Here is a 17,105-nt window from a genome sequence, read left to right as displayed (position 1 = left end):
TGGTGGGAGCGAGTAGAACGTCGCCGGTGCCTGGAAGCGGGATGAGGCAGAGACACGTACGCCGGCGAACTTTACCCAGGTTCGGGGCTCTCCGTGGAGATAACACCCCTAGTCCTGCTCTGCGGGGTCTCCGCATGATCACTAAGGCACTAGTGGTACAATGGTGCTCCTTGAGCTGTTTGCTAGAGGTGGAAGAAGGCAGGCGCGTCTCTCCTCCTCTAGGTATGAGTCTAGTTCTAACAGGTTGGAACCCTTTGCATGGGTGCCCTGGGGGGTTTATATAGGCCTACCCCCTAGGGGTACATTGGTAATCTGCCGGGTGTAGGACCCGACTGTCAGTGTCTCTGGCCGCCGGCTTCTCCGGCGGCTGCTGGGGCCCGCCATCTGGTGGGCAACACCGACTGGTCTGGTACGGAGCCGACAGGCCGCTCCCACCGCTCACGGGTCTTGCCGGCTGCTGATCACTGTAGCCGTGATGCTAATGACGCAGGCTTGGTCGGGGAGCGTGGCTACAGTCCCGCCGCCTGGCGGGCGATTACTGTAGCCACACCGCGTCTCGTCTGGTTGATGGCGCACGGGGCCCGGGGGAGGGATAAGCCGCCTGCTGGAAGCCGGCTTCCCTCAGGTCCGGCTAGCCTGGCTTCCTCTGTCTTCAGGGCTCTCACTAGCTGGTAGGGCCAGCCGCCTGCAAGACGTACCGACAGGCCGTCATGGGAACAGGGCTCCGCCTGTCAGGAGTGATGTTTAGGGGGGAGAGGCAACAGTGCCGCGTCATGCGGAGATCTCCGCCTGTACGGGGCACTGTGGCCACGCCCGGCCCTGGATTCGTGGGGATGGGCTATGCTGTAGCCATACCCTGTCTTGTCTCCTTGATGAGGGCGCAGACTTTGAGGGCGCCATGGGCCGACTGCTAGGGGTCGGCCTCTCTGGAGGCCGCCCACTAGGAGTTGGCCTATTGCGATGCCGTCTTCTGGAACTCGGCCGCCTTCTGACAGTCGGCCGTTCGGCCAACCGGCCGCCAGAAGGTGGGGATCTATCTTGACGTCTTGAGGGGCGCAGCCGGCCCCGATGTCTTGAAAGGTTCGGGGGCTCGGGTTAGGCTACCCGTGGCCCATTACTCCGACAGTAGTCCCCGAAGCTGGTGAGGGGCCACGATAGAGGAGCCGGGGAGCCTCAACAGTTTCCTCCTCCAGGTGCTCTGAAGGAAGCTCCATCCAACTTCTGGGGCGCCGGTCGGCAGGAGCCGGGTACGTCTAGTCGGATCCTTCTGGAATTTCGAATGCATCGGCGGGCACCAGGTGGCGTGCTTGCTAAGTTTCTCGGCCCACCGCCCATCATGGGTGCGCCACATGGCGCCAGCCAGCCGGGTCGGCCTGCCAGCCCACGCGCGTGACGGGACGCGACCGCAGGCCGGGCCCGCCACCACCGGGCCTCGGCCTGCGAGCGGATCCACTGCGGCCGAGGCGGGCGGTTGGGTTTCCCCGCGGAGTTACTGCGTCCAGTAACCTGCGCGATAAAGGCGGGAGCGTGGGGTCGTGGGCACAGTTAATCCCACGATCCCACGCCCATCCCCTCGGCTTCGTAGGCCGTAGGCTATAAGTAGGGAGAGGAGAGGGAGCGGCGAAGCACGCGCGCCCCTCCACGACACTCTCCCTTCTTCTTCTTCCTCTCGCCATAGCGCCCCAAGCCCCGCCGAAGCGCAGCCACAGTTCGTCTCCGTCGAGTCCATCCGCCAACCTCTCACCCCCATGGCGCGCTCCGGAGCCTGGGACGGCTCCACAGTCCACGAAGACCACATCGACTTCCTCCGCCAGACGCGGCGGCTGCCCAGCAAGGACTACGGGAGGGTTCGCCTCGCACTGGAGGGGGAGATCTCGCCGGTGCCGGAGGAGGGCGAGCGGGTCGTCTTTCGCTCGCACTGGCTGCACGGCCTCGGCCTGCCGGCGAGTAGCTTCTTCTGGGCCTTCCTCGAATTCTACAATCTCCAGCCGCACCACCTCACCCCGAACACGGTGGTGCTGCTGTCCGCCTTCGTCACTCTGTGCGAAGGCTTCCTCGGTGTCCTCCCCACTATCGAGGTTTGGGCGGAGTTTTTCTACACCAAGCTCGGCACCGTTGTTGCGGGCGTGTCGGCTCAGTGCAGCGCCTTCATCGCGGTGCGGAGGCCGGGAGGCGACAATCCATTTCCTCCCATCACGCTGATACAGTCGGTGAAGATGTGGCAGCAGTCGTACATCTATGTGAAGAGCATCTTCGCGGAGGGTGACTAGGTCAACCTGCTGGCTTACGCAGCCGGCCCGCCAGCCGGGAGGCGGCCCAACTGGTCGTACCGGGCCAAGACACTGTCGCCTTCTGGAGCCGCCGCCATCGCGCGGCTCCGGGTGTTGGTACAGTCGGAGGGCATGACCGGGCCTGACTTGCTGTCCGCCTTCATGGCGCGCCGGGTCCTCCCGCTCCGGGACCGCCCTCACCTGATCTGTCAGATGAGAGGGCATCGGGACCCGAGCCGCCTGTGCACCAAGGAGATGCCTCACGCAGAGGTAGCTCATATGGTGAACTACCTCGTGAACTGCAAGCTCATGGAAGAGTGGCGGTTCGACAAAGAGCCGTATTCTCGCGCCGACCCCCCGCCTATGGTAAATTTCCTTCAATCTTTCTCTCTTTCTTTTTGCCGAGTTCCGTTTGTCTAACCTGACCAATCGGCTCTTCGAACAGAGCTCCCTCCTCCAGCCGGCCGCTGGCGGCGCGGGCCGGAGCATCAATTTCTCCCCGACGGGGTGGAGAGCGACGTGGATGAGCCCGACTTGGGGGCGGCGGGCTTGGAGGACGACGCCGATGGATGGGGCGGTGCAGCAGGCGGCTCAGGGCTCGGAGCCAGCCTCGAGGACTGTCCAGACAACGATGCGGGGGAAGTCATCCCGCGCCGCCAGCCGGGGTCCGACCAGTAAGGCGCGAGCTCGTCTGCCGCGCCGGCAGCCCGAGGTGGTGCGCACAAGCGCAGGGCCGCGCCGAGCCTGTTCGGCAGCCGGCCGAAGAAGCCCAGGGGCTCGGCCGCGGCGACCAAGCCGGATGAAGCTGCCGCGAAAGCCATCTGCTTCCGCAAGGCGGTGAAGGAGCCGCAGCTGGTTTTCGCGTAAGTACTTTCTTCCTCTCGTACTTTCTCCTTCCTTGTTGATCTTTGCTGAGTTTCTTTGCTTTGTTTCCCTTGATCTAGGGCCCCGCTCTCTCTTGAGAAGTCGGCCGCCGCCTATCGTCGGGTCGGTGGAGACTTCCACCACCACCCGGCGGATCGATCCGGCTGCCGACCTCTGGGAGGTGACGGAGCGTAACGCGCGGGAGGCGCGCGAGGAGCAGGAAGCCGCCCGCCTGGAGAAGGCGAAGGCAGACAGGGCAGAGGCCGCCGCTTTGAAGAAGCTGGCGGAGGCCGAGGCTGCCACCGCGGCATAGGAGCAGGCCGAGGAAGCCGCACGCCGTCAGTCGGCGATGTTTGTCACCCACCTGAACTCTGCGCCGCCACCACCGGAGTTCGTGGCGCAGACTGGGGAAACCGTCGGCGAGCACCCTATCATGGAGAGGGGCAACGGTGACATCGCCATGCCGGACGTAATCGTGCCCCCGCCACCACCTTCTGAGGAGGCACGAGACAAGCAGCCGGCCGACCCGCCGGCGCCACCAGCCGGAAACGAGATGGTGACGGGACCGACTCCCGGGGTCCGCACACCCTTACGCCGCCGGCTCGTGAAGGCGGCCTCGGCGCCACACCCGCTGGAGACCGGCGCCGCAAGCTCCTCGATCCCGGACACCGAGGCAACCAGCGCCGCGCCCACTGGGTGGGTGCGGAGAGGCGGGATGGGCCCTCTGAACAAGGCGATCCTGGACGTTCAAGCCAAACTCCGCGCCGAGGCCGACGCTCTCAAGCACTGCAAGAAGGCATTCCTGGAATTGCGAGAGGACATCCAGGTACGCCTCTTGCTTCTTCGTTTTTAATTCTTGTATTGCTTCGTGGGGGCGCGCCAGCGCACCCACTGGGTTTAGTCCCCGAGTCTCGGGCCGGCTGCTGAGCAAGCGGCTCGGAACTTTAATTAGCAAGCTTCGAGTACTAATGTCTTTGCTGCAGGACTATCATAACCTCCGTGCGACCACCTTCAACTCCAAAGTCCAGGAGTTGGATCAACGTGCCGTCGACTTAACGGAGAGCTGGAGTAAGTCTTCTTCTTTCTCTGCGGGGGCGCGCTGGCACACCCGCGGGCTGTAGTCCCCGAGATTCGGGCCGACTGCTGAGCAGTCAGGCCGGATCTTCTTGGTAACTTCATCTTTCTTCGCTGATTGTTGACGTCCTTTCTTCTTCTTCTTTTGCAGAAGCCAACGCCACCCTGCAGCAGCAGCTGGGAGAAGCCAACACCGTGCTGTGTGCCAAGGAGGCGGATTGCGACAAGCTTGCCGATGAGCGTGACCGGCTGGTCCAACAGCTGGCGGAGCAGGCGGAACTTCTCAAGAAGGCCCAGAAGGAGGCAGAAGACAAAGAGACCGGCCTCCTTGCTGAGTTCACGGCCGAACGCTCCGCCTGGACCGACAAGGAGGCGATGCTGACTGCCAGCCTCGGCGAGGTTGAAGACATGGTCGACGGTAGGCTGGCTTCTTTACTCTTTCTTCAAACTGCCGGCCTCTGATCAACCCGACTTCTTGTTTCTGATCTGACTCTTAGCTTTTTTGTCCGAGCAGACTTCTTCCCGGGTCACTCTGGTGCTGCCAACCAGGCTATCGAGGCCGACCGCGAAGGACGGAGGGCGGAAGGCGAGCAGATCGCTGCCGACGCCCCCCGCACTTTTAGCGAGCAACTTCTCAGCATCCAGGCTCGTCTTCAGCCGGCTCATCGGATGCTGCGCCGCCTTCAGCGTGTCGGCGCCCAGGCGATCGCCGCCCTGTGGCCAGACATGCCGGCTCCATGCACACCCAGCCGGACAGCCGACTGGCTGGAGGTGGCAGCCGACCGTCTTGAGGCGTGGAAGGGCTCCTCGGCCCGGGCCGGAGCACGCCGGGCCTTGGAGTTCGTCAAGGCGTGGTACCCTGGGCTAGATCTAGCCTAGGAGGAGCTGGTGGCGGTGGAGGATGACCTTGTCAAGCGAGCGGCGGCAATCGCCGAGTACACCAACACTAGCATCTTTGTCCCGGAGCTGGGCGAGAACGGTGCCGAGGCGCCACCGGAGTGGTTTGGGCTGAACCCGGAGGATGGTGAGGACTCGGCCGAGGTGATCGACTCCAGCGACGAGGGAGAAGACGAAGAGGAGGAGGAAGGTGAAGAGGAGGCACCAGAGGTCGGAGCGGATGGCCAGCCTCAACTCGACCGCGCCTCCAGCAACGAGCCACGCCCGAGCGAGCCGGCTGCTGCTGAGGGCGTCCAAGCGGAGACCGACCAGCCGGCCTCCCAACCAGCCGGCACCACCGACTCCACCATTCCGCCGACTCTGTTTGCTGCTTCCTAGGCTGCCATTTACCTTTGCTTCTTCCTGCTTATCAGTCTCAACAACTTGTTAATTTCGCACAATTCCACCCGTGGGGTGTATTTCAAACTCCTGTTGAATATCGGCCGAGGGCCTTTTGATGTGTAAATATCTTATCCGAGTTCTACCTTTCCTTGCTTTCTGCTCTTTTGGCTTTTCTCCTTTGCCGCCTTCCCTTGGTTGCCGTCTTGCCAGCCGAACAGCCGCTCTGCGGACTGTGGCTGGGTCAAGTACTTAGCCACTTTCGGGAAGGCAAGTACTTAGCCGGCTAGAGTTTTCTGACAAGTTAAGTAGAAGCCGGCCGGCCGGCTGCTCGGCAGCCGGTCGGTGAGGCGAGAAGCCGGCTTGGACTATGTGTATGCTTTAGGTCCTTAGCCATTTTTCATGAAGACACCCTTTCCGCCTTAGCTCCTGCCGACCGAACAGTCGCTCTGCGAGCTGCGGCCTCTGGCAGGAGAAAGCTAAGGTGCCGACACATTACTTGTCCGGCAGTAGGAAGCATTTCATAGTACAAAGCGGCAAGTCCCCGGGTCGACTGGTCGAACCCGGTGCCAGACGGTCTAATGGGATAACACAAAGGACAAGCGTAATACTTATCATGTAGATAAAAGAGGGCAGTCCCCGAGCTCTTCTCGGGGGACCTGGAGGCTTCATACTTAATACAAAAGTTGGCGTAGTACATACTGCTTTTAACTATAAAACCTTCGAAGGAGATTCGCATTCCATGGTCGCTCCGTCTCCTTGCCGGAGTCATCTCTTTTGCGTGCTCGAGGCTTCTGAGCGTCGATGAGGTAGTAGGAGTCGTTGCCCAACACCTTGCTGATGATGAAGGGGCCTTCCCAAGGTGCCGAGAGCTTGTGCTGGCCGGCTGTTTGATGGATCAGCCGGACCACAAGGTCTCCTTCTTGGAAGGATTTTGGCTTCACCTTTCGGTCATAGTATCGGCGCAGACTCTGCTGGTAGATCGTGGGCCGGCTGAGTGCCAACAGCCGGCCCTCTTCCAGCAGATCGACGCCGTCTTGTCGTGCTTCTTCTGCCTCTTCTTCGGTGTACATGGTGACTCAAGGGGAGTCGAATTCTATGTCCGTCAGGATGACGGCTTCGGCACCGTAGATGAGGAAGAAAGGAGTGAAGCCGGTTGACTTGTTCGGGGTTGTGGGCAGACTCCAGAGGACGGCCGGCAGCTTGTTGAGCCAGCAGCCGGACGAACGCTCCAGAGGCTCGACCAGTCGGGGCTTGATGCCGGACAAAATAAGGCCGTTTGCTCGCTCCACTTGGCCGTTTGACTGCGGATGGGCTACAGACGCTAAGTCTAGTCGGATGCCCTGCGTCGCTCAGAAACAGGCCAAGGCGCCTTTGGCCAAGTTTGTGCCATTGTCGGTGATGATGCTGTGTGGTATGCCATACTGGATGGTGATGTCTGAGATGAAAGTCACAACAGTCAGACCATTCAATTTCTTGATTGGTTTTGCTTCTATCCACTTGGTGAACTTGTCCACCGCGACAAGCAGATGAGTCATGCCACCTCGTGCTGTTTTGAATGGTCCCACCATGTCCAGGCCCTAGACAGCAAAGGGCCAGGCAATGGGGATAGTCTTGAGTGTAGAAGCCGGCTGATGAGGCTTGGAGCGGAACTTCTGGCACCCTTTGCACTTCTGGACCAAGTCTTTGGCGTCTTCTAGAGCAGTCGGCCAGAAAAAACCATGGCGGAAAGCTTTGGCAACAAGTGCTCTTGAAATCGCGTGGTGACCACACTCGCCTTGATGGATATCTTTGAGAATTGCTTGGCCTTGCTCCGGCTCCACGCAGTGCTGGTAAACATTTTTTTAGGAGTCGGGACCGCCAGGACAGGTGGAGTGGTCAACATTTTCTTGAGCTGGAGAAAAGCTTCATCCGCCTTGTCGTTCCACTCGAAAAAAGTGGTCTTCTTCATGAGCTGATACAGGGGAAGGGCCTTCTCGCCCAGCCGACTGATGAAACGGCTGATGGAGGCCAAGCAGCCGGTGAATTTTTTCACGTCCAGCAGTCGGGTGGGCAACTCCATCCTCTCGATGGCCTTGATCTTCACAGGGTTGCACTCTATGCCGCGCTCTGAGACCAACAAGCCAAGAAGCTGGCCGGCTAGTACTCCAAAGACGCATTTCTCCGGGTTGAGCTTGATCTGAAATCGGCGCAAATTCTCAAAGGTCTCCTTGAGATCTTCTAGTAGCGTCCCATGCTTCTCCGTCTTCACCACCACATCGTCCACATAGACATGGGCGTTTCTGCCGAGTTGCTTGAGGAGACACTTCTGCATGCATTGTTGAAACGTGGCGCTGGTGTTTCTCAAGCCGAACATCATGGTCAGGTAACAGAAGGCTTTGAATGGCGTGATGAAGGCGGTCTGCAGCCTGTCGGCCGGGTTCAGCTTGATCTAGTGAGTCAATCACTTGGTCGATTCTTGGCAGAGCAAATGGGTCTTTGGGGCATGCTTTGTTGAGGCTGGTATAATCAATACACATGCGCCACTGCTTGTTCTTTTTCAGCACTAGGACCGGGTTAGCTAACCACTCTGGAAAGAACACCTCCATGATGAAGCCGGCTGCTAGAAGCCGGGCTATCTCTTCTCCAAGAACTCTTCTTTTCTCTTCTGACAGGCGGCGCAAGGGCTGCCGGACTGTCTTGGCATCAGGTCGGACGTGTAGCTTGTGCTCGGCGGAATCTGTCGGAACACCCGGCATGTCCTTGGGGGACCATGCGAAGATGTCCCGATTCTCACGGAGGAAATCAACGAGCTCGCCTTCCTATTTACTGTCAAGGTTTGCACCTATGACAGCGTAGCTCTCCGGGTGCTCCGGGTCCAAGGGTATCTTCTTTGTTTCTTTGGCCGGCTTGAACGAGCCCTCGGCTTCCGACTCCTTGGGGTTGGGTGACATTTCCGGCTGCTTGCCTGCCATTGCCACAAGCCGGTCAAGGAGCCGCTTCTCCGCTGCGATCACGAGGGACTCGGCCAACCGGCTGCTCTCTGCAGCGCAGGCATATGACTTCTTGTAGTCTCCTGCTATGGTCAGGATCCCCTTGGAGCTCGGCATCTTCATCTTTAGGTAATCATAGTGGGGAACCGCCATGAACTTGGCCAGGGCAGCCGGCCAAGTAATGCATGATAAGGTCTCTCCAGCTCCACCACTTCGAACTAGGCTGGCTCTCGGCGGAAATGATTTTTGTCCCCAAAGAGGACATCTATCTGAGTCTTGCCGATTGGCGAGCAGGAAAGGCTAGGAACTATGCCATGAAAAACAGTCCGGCTGGGATGCAGATGTCTCTTCTTGATCCCCAACTTCTCCATGGTATCTTTGTACAGAATGTTGATGCTGCTGCCGCCATTTATCAGGACTCGGGATAAGCGAGCGGCTCGCCTCTCGGTGGAATACGTGGCATCCAACACCAAGGCGTAAGAGCCGGGATTTGGTATCACCTCCGGGTGGTCAGCTCTGCTCCAGCTGATGGGCTTCTCCGGCCAATGCATGAACTCGGGGGTCTCTGATGCTACTGCATTCACTTCTAGTTGCTGCTGCCGTCTGCTGCGCCTGTCGTCAGCCACGCTGATGAACACGACGTAGGCCCCATGCTCCTCAGGATAATCATCTTGTATGGCACCGACTGGCAGGGCCACCAGCTGCTGAGGAGGAGGAGGCGGCGGGCCGGCTGGCAGAGGAGGCTGGAGTCCGTCGCCCTTGGCGATCCTGGTGAGCCAGTGGCACTTGCGAGTAGTGTGATTGGACGGCTTCGCACCGCTATGGAACTTGCAAGGTGCATCAAGAGTCTGCTCGTACGAGAAAGCGGGCAGCCAGTTGGGCTTACCGCCCTTCTGGCGCTTGGGAGGAGGCGACCCTTCTGGCTGCTGATCTTCAACTGTCGGCACCTGCCGGCTCGTGGAAGCCGGCTGCATGGCCTTGCGCTTGTTGTCGTTCGGTTGCTATCGCTGACTGGAGTCATCAGCCGGGGCCCGAGGAGGTTGAGGGGTCACCTTGCCCGACATGTTGACTTGAATCTCCTCCTTCATGGAGGAGTCGGCCGTGGCGTACTTGTCTGCTATGATTAGCAGTTTGTCGAGGGTCGCCGGCTCGTCGCAGAGAAGCTTGTGCTTGAGGAGGGTGCCCTCTCGGCACCCGACAGTGAAGTACTCGATGGCCTGCACCTCGTGAACACCCTCACACGAGTTGCGCAACTCGGCCCAACGCGTGAGATAGTCGCGAGTCGACTCGTTGGGGCCTTGGACGCATAAGGAGAGTTGGCGGGGCTTGGGCGGCCGCTTGTATGTGCTGGTGAAGTTGCAGATGAATGCTTCGGTGAAATCAACCCAGCTGTTGATGTTGCGGGACTTCAGGCTGTTCAACCAGGTCCGGGCCGTGCCCTGGAGCATGAGCGGGACGTACTTCACGACAACGCGCTTGTTGCCGTTGGCGATGCTGACGGCTGTGGAGTAGTCGACGAGCCAGTCCTCCGGCTTCAAGGAGCCGGTGTACTTGGGTGTGTCTCTTGGGAGACTGAATCCTTTGGGGAAGGGCTCATCTCGGACGCGGGGGCCAAAACAAGGTGGACCCAGCTCATCTTCCTCATCTAGCGCCAGGGATCGATTGAGGCAATCGATCCGGTGGCGGGCATCGTTTTCTCCGATTCCTTCCGGGCGGCCAAGGCGGTCGCTGAGTGATGGGTGATCAACAGACGGCGGGGAAATGCGCCTCTCCCTGCGGGGAGGAGGAGGCGGACAGTCGTCTCACCACTATACTGCTCTTGGGCGACCGTCTTGGTCGCGCTCGATGGTGATGTGAGTCCGCCTGCGGCTGGCGGCCGGCTCCTTGTCTCTTCTGTCGCGGACGCCACCAGTCGGCGTCCGGGATGTCGCGCCTTGGTCTCGTCGAGGAGGCGGATCATCATTTCGCTGGTTGGGCGCTTCAGTCCGGCACCCGACATCTTGCTGCTCAGCAGCCGCGTCGAGGAGCTGCTGAACTCGCTCCGTCATGTGGCGATGCTCGTCGCCCTCGAGTTTGTCTAACTCGTCTGCTACCGCCTGGGCAGCTCGTATGTTCTCCGCAGGCGTGGCGTAGATGGGACGATCTGTCCCGAACATGCTGGCGATGGTTGCGCCATGCTGCCAGATCAAGCTAATACGGCTAGGCCCACCAGGAGCCGGCGTGCCGCCGACGGCACGGTCCATTTCCCGCTGGTAGGCCTCCGAAAGGCGTCTCATGCTGACCAGTCGGTTGGCGCTCTCGACGAGCTGGACGCGGCGTGCTTCCAGCGTCTCGGCGTCGGTGTGTTCCGGTATAGGCGCAGCCAGGTCTTGCATTGCCGCCTGCAACGGGTCCTGGCCACCTCCGCCAGAGTGCTCGCCGTGGCTGATGACGAGCACGTCCGTGACGGTGCTGCCGCCGCTGTCCGCGCGAGGAAGCGGCTCATCGTAGACCACCACGTTGGAGGGGAACGCGTCGAGCGACGCCGTGTCGGAGTCGACCAACATCGGGTCAGTGGAGCCAACCGACTCCAAGTCAGCAGCAGGCTCGCTGGTGACGTGGAGCTGATCAAGGAGGCTCACGAGGCGGCTCTCAGGGTCATCGGTGCCCTCATCAGACCCGGGCTCATCGGAGAGGCGAATCTCGCCAACAAGATCGGCGAGGTAGCTCGCCGCGCAGGCGACCTCCGCGCCGCGCAGTGCGTCGGTGCAGACGCCATCTGGCGTGCCGGGCTGGTTGCGCTCGCCAGGAAGGAACAAGGTTCCTGTCCAGAGCAGGTCTCCGGGAGACGGTGCACCTCGCCCCACGGTGGGCGCCAAATGTCGGGGGTTGGGTGCGACATATGCCAAAGGATGGCTTATCATGGTGGGAGTGAGTAGAACGTCGCCGGTGCCTGGAAGCGGGATGAGGCGTAGACACATACGCCAGCAAACGTTACCCAGGTTCGGGGCTCTCCGTGGAGATAACACCCCTAGTCCTGCTCTGCGGGGTCTCCGCATGATCACTAAGGCACTAGTGGTACAATGGTGCTCCTTGAGTTGTTTGCTAGAGGTGGAAGAAGGCAGGCACGCTCTCTCCTCCTCTAGGTATGAGTCTAGTTCTAACAGGTTGGAACCCTTTGCATGGGTGCCTTGGGGGGCTTATATAGGCCTACCCCCCAGGGGTACATTGGTAATCTACCGGGTGTAGGACCCGACTGTCAGTGTCTCTGGCCGTCGGCTTCTCCGCCGGCTGCTGGGCCCGCCGCCTGGTGGGGCCCACCGACTGGTCTGGTACGGAGCCGACAGGCCACTCCCGCCGCTCGTGGGTCTTGCCGGCTGCTGATCACTGTGGCCGTGATGCTAATGGCGCAGGCTTGGTCGGGGGAGCGTGGCTACAGTCCCGCCGCCTAGCGGGCGATTACTGTAACCACACCGCGTCTCATCTGGTTGATGGCGCACGGGGCCCGAAGGAGGGATAAGCCGCCTACCGGAAGCCGGCTTCCCTCAGGTCCGGCTGCCCTGGCTTCCTCCGTCTTCAGGGCTCTCACTGCCTGGTAGGGCCCGCCGCCTGCAAGCCGTACCGACAGGCCATCGTGGGAACAGGGCTCCGCCTGTCAGGAGTGACGTTTAGGGGGCAGAGGCAAGAGTGCCGCGTCGTGCGGAGATCTCCGCCTGTACGGGGCACTGTGGCCATGCCCGGCCCTGGATTCGGGGGATGGGCTACGCTGTAGCCATACCCTGTCTTGTCTCCTTGATGAGAGCGCAGACTTTGAGGGCGCCACGGGCCGACTGCTGGGGGCCGGCCTCTCTGGAGGCCGCCCACTAGGAGTCGGCCTGTTGTGTTGCCATCTTCTGGAACTCGATCGCCTTCTGACAGTCGGCCGTTCGGCCAAACGGCCACCAGAAGGCGGGGATCTATCTTGACGTCTTGAGGGGCGCAGCCGGCCCCGATGTCTTGAAAGGTTCGGGGGCTCGGGTTAGGCTACCCGTGGCCCATTACTCCAACACTTGAACCATAATGTGAGTGGTGAGACCTTCTAGGTTGTAGAAGGGCCCAACAAGATTGGGTTCAGCTTCGCGTGTGCCATCGGCACGAGGAGCAGAGGGACCGAGGTTGAAGTCTAATCCCCGCGACTTCTTGTTCTCTTTGGCCGAGTTCTTGGCAAACTGATAGTTGCGCTTGAACAGATTGTCGTCACGACACCATAGCAACGAAGATGGGTCAGCATCAGCAGGCTGTGGTCCATGGACCATGCAAGGGTAGAAGCCTTGATCAATGGCTTCATCTCTGGACCTGGGTGGAAGATTTTTGTAAAAGATGTCTCCCCGGGGTCGCTTGATGGCATTCTTTTCAGCATATTCATGGGTCACGAACCTGTACTTGTACCATTGTTCTGCCCAATATCTTCGAATCCATTGCATTCGAGTTTTGCGCTGATTGTAATCCTCCTCTGGATCTGTCTTGTATAGCTCATAGAGGTCAGGTGGCAAATCTCTTGATGTTCCCCCACGGCGCTATCTGCGTCCCTTCCTTGCTGACTTATCTGTGGCCATGCAGTTCAGACTGAATGGCTTCAACACTGTCGAAGGCTTCCGTGTGCTGGTCAGACAGGAACTGGCTTCGGGAGAGTTGATATGATGTTGTAAGAATTCTGCAAATGAATGCAGACTATGAGAACTAAGGGATTCTCCCACGGACATGTACCTGTGACAGCATTAGAGATGCGAGGGAAGGGGAAGAGGTCATATGCATTCTCAGAAGATTTTGAAGATAAATCAGTTTAGAAGACATTGAACTCATAGCGCGAAGACATTCACTTATATGTTGAGAGTTGGTTCCAAATTTGTACGAATCCAAGAATAGGTACAAGTGAGGAATCTAACTACGTGTGAAGCATAAGTGAATATACTAGGCATCATATGAGATGCAAAACGGGATAGATCCAAATTTGTGGAGGCAGAAACCACTTTTGGTAGGAAGGATGAATCTATCGGATCAAAAAGACAGCAATAAGAGAGTTTTAATTTACCACACGATGAACTTCTCTTTGGCCGAGCTGTTCGATCTTCTATGCCCTAACTTGGCGACGGAGGACACCTACGGCGACGGCAGAGAAGACGATGTCCGCGGTCGGCGTGAGGACGGCGTCGGTGAGGTCGCGGCAGCTAAGCGCTTCGTCGCCGGCGTCGTCGAGAGCTAGCGGTGGCGCTAGGGTTTGTTGAGGTGGAGAGGTGGAAGAAAGATTTTGAACGTGATGGGATGTGTATTTATAAGGAGAGGGACGGCACAGCGCAATTACGCAGGTGCCCCTGGCGGTTCACATCTGAGGGACACATGGCGAACATGTGTGACACCCCAAAATTTTGACCTTGTTTTATTTATTAAAATTTTGCCAGGAAATAAAACTTTTCCATTTGTCAAGATTTACCCTTTTGTTATTTTGGATTTTTACCTCTAGTGGAAAAACCTTCAAAGAGTATTGTTGGACTTATATGCCCTCTTTATAAAACAATTCTTTAACAGTGGGTTTAATTGCAAGATTTGTTTTCTCAGAGCTTTATTCTCTCAGAAATGATTTCTTTGAATTTGGAGCCTGTTTTGCACTCCAACCATTTGATAAATGCCGTTAAAATTTCCACCAAAATTTGAGGATGTCATGTGATGTTTCCACATCACTTTTATGCAAAAATACCTTTTTTCCATTGGAGATTTTGAGCTCTACACCAACTTTTCCAATCTGGTCCAGTAGGCACTTTTGCACTACAACCCATTTAAATATTTCTTCAAAAATTCTTCCAAGTGTTTGGAGATGTCAATGGATGCCTACAATTCAACTCTATGCAAAAACCCAGTGATGTTCTTTGAAAAATTTGAGTGAATCACCCTCTTTTGCATTCTGGTCCAATTTGGTGATTTGTACTGCAACCTTATTTTATTTTGCTCTAGTGACCCTGAGCTTTTTCCTACTTGTAGCCCTCCCTTCAAAACCCTTAAGTCCAGGAGAGTGGACTCATTGGAGGTTTTTAAGTGCATGCAATAAACCCTTTTTCTTTCTGTCCAAAACTGGAGTTTTGCAAATCTTGCACTAACAAGTTTATGGTTTTGCCCATATGATCTTGCCTTCATCATCCACACCTAAAGAGACCCTGATCTGGAGATTATGGCCACTCCAAGAATTGCCTAAGTGCACTTGGCATTCTGTCGAATAGTTGGTGTGCACAGTCTGTTTTGGCATGAGTTCTTTGTTTGCACTGTGATCTTGTTCCACTGACCCAGCAACCATGTCCACTGAGCTCCTAGCTACCCCTACCCCTGTCCTGTTCATTGCCAGCTCCACCCTCGCACTCTGCACCGCCCTAGCATTTCGTCGAGCAGGTTCCGTGCGTGCTCTGGGCGCGCCCAGAGCGCACGTTTTGCACGCGCGCGCACTGAGCCGCCGGGTCGCACTGCCGCACTCGACGCGACCCGTCCCTGGCCCCTGCTCCACTGCTGAACCGCGCACTACGCTCGCTCACTCCCCATGCCACCCTGGCGCCCTGCAGCGCCGCTGGCAGAGCTCTTGGCGGCACGCCGGCGTTGGCAGCGAACCTCTGACATGGACGGCGCCGCCCAAGCCACCCCAGCACGCCAGCTGCCCCCGTGAACAGCCCGGTCTTATCCCGAAGCTCGTCGGCACGCGCTCGTCGCCGCCACGTCGCCCTGCGGCTACAGCACAGCTGTCGCCGGCGATCTTATCCCCAGCCACCGCGGTCCAACCTCGAGCGCCTATTTAAAGGGTCCCCGAACTCGTTCAAGACCTCAGGCGACCTCAGACCCTCCCCGTAGAGCTTCCCTAGCAGTGGATTGACCGGAGAAGACCGTCTTCACCAACTCCGGCCAGTACGGCCGCCGCCGAACTCCGGTGAAATACGTTGCAGCCAGCCACTCTCTCGCCCAACCAGCGCAACCAGTAGCTTCCCCTTGTCCTTGCGGAGCTGCCCAGCAACCCAACCTCGATCGGAGACCACCGGAGCCCAAAAACCACTTCTCACCCGTAGCCCCCTCCGCCGCGGAGCTCGCCGCCGGCGATTCCTTCCACCTCCGACGACCCAGCTACCACCAAGAGGACCACCCCAGTCTGGCCGTTCCATCCCCGCCCTCGGATGCCCGTGAGGCGCTGCCGTTCGTCGACGGCGATCGCCGGAGTCCCGCTCCCGTCGGGTAGAGAAGAGGAGGGAGAGGGAAGAACGGTCAAACCTGACCAGTGGGCCCTCTGGACCCACTGTCAGTGACCTGCGCGCCGTCTTCTCTGTTTTAAGTGAAGGCGCATAAGTCCTGAGTACGTCTCCTCTGTTGCGAAAGCGTATTCCCCTCGAAGCGTTTTCCTTTTTCTGGTTTTATTAAAAACAGAGTTTTGACCAGACTTTGACCAGCTATAACTTTTAAAATAAAACTCCAAATGAATTGATTCTTTTCCTACCTCTCCCAAATTTCATCTAGTTTATTTTAAGATTTATTTCAAAAATATTTGAGACAACTATTTGTACTGTGTTTGAAATATTTGTTATTTGGATATTTTGCAAAATAGGGATAATGGAGAGAAGAGAAAGCTTTCAAAAAGTGCATCCTTTGCATACTCTTGAAGGCAAGCATTTCTGGACTCTGGCATAATATTTTGTTGTGGTGTTCTGATACGATTACAACACCATTTGACTTGGAGTATGCGTTATCTTTATGTAACGATAAAGTCTCGTGCATGAGTGCTTTTTGGAGTTATTTTGTGGTCAGCAATGGATACGCTAGTGTTTTGGATCATCCTCGTGAGCTCCTCATGCATACCGGAAGGAAGCTGGGAAAGTCGTGGTCTTAGGTAGACACGAGCTTGTCCCTAGTCCCTCGTTGAGACGAGTATGTCCGGTATGGCATGGTGAGGCTTGATGAGTGGTGATTTATTCCATTAATGGTAATATTGTTGGAGGACACTTGGCTCACGTACATGACAATGTCGCTAGCATCCATATGACAGAGAACTCGGGCCTACATGGCTAGTCGTGAACCCAAAGCGGCACTAACGTATGGGGACAGGCATACATGAATCAACATCGAACGTGTCGGTCAGCAGCGTGTGAATCCGGGCTGTAGCACTGGGCTAACAGGACTCCGGGAACCCGGGCTGTAGCAGGCTAGGCAGGACTCCGGATGTCACCGCGTGACATTTCCCCGAAGGGACAGACACAGGAACGATATGACTCACATGCCGGCCAGTCAAGTGTCCAGAGCAGTAGTGCTGGGCTAGCAGGACTCCGGTGAACCGGGCTGTAGCAGACTACTATGGCTCAAGGAGGCACTAGACTACATTTCCCCATAAGAGAGGCTGCCAAGGATAAACCACTAGATTGTCGAATCCCACACATACCAAGCATTTGAATCATACACACAATATGCTCAATATGTGCAAATACAACATGGCATCACAACAAAACTCTACAGCTCAAAGTACTTTATTTAAAGGGCTCCGGAGAGCCTTACATAACTTGTTCATACAGATAGGGGTCACATGACCCGACACTCAAGTCATACAATCATACAAGCACATGCGGAAGCAAACTGTCTGGGTACAGACGCTAGAAAGAAAGAAGGCTTGACGAAG

This window comes from Triticum aestivum, chromosome 5D (genome assembly GCF_018294505.1).
Source record: "Triticum aestivum cultivar Chinese Spring chromosome 5D, IWGSC CS RefSeq v2.1, whole genome shotgun sequence".
NCBI lineage: Eukaryota > Viridiplantae > Streptophyta > Magnoliopsida > Poales > Poaceae > Triticum > Triticum aestivum.
The sequence above is the reverse complement of the archived record's forward strand: the minus strand, read 5'-3'. Positions refer to the sequence as shown.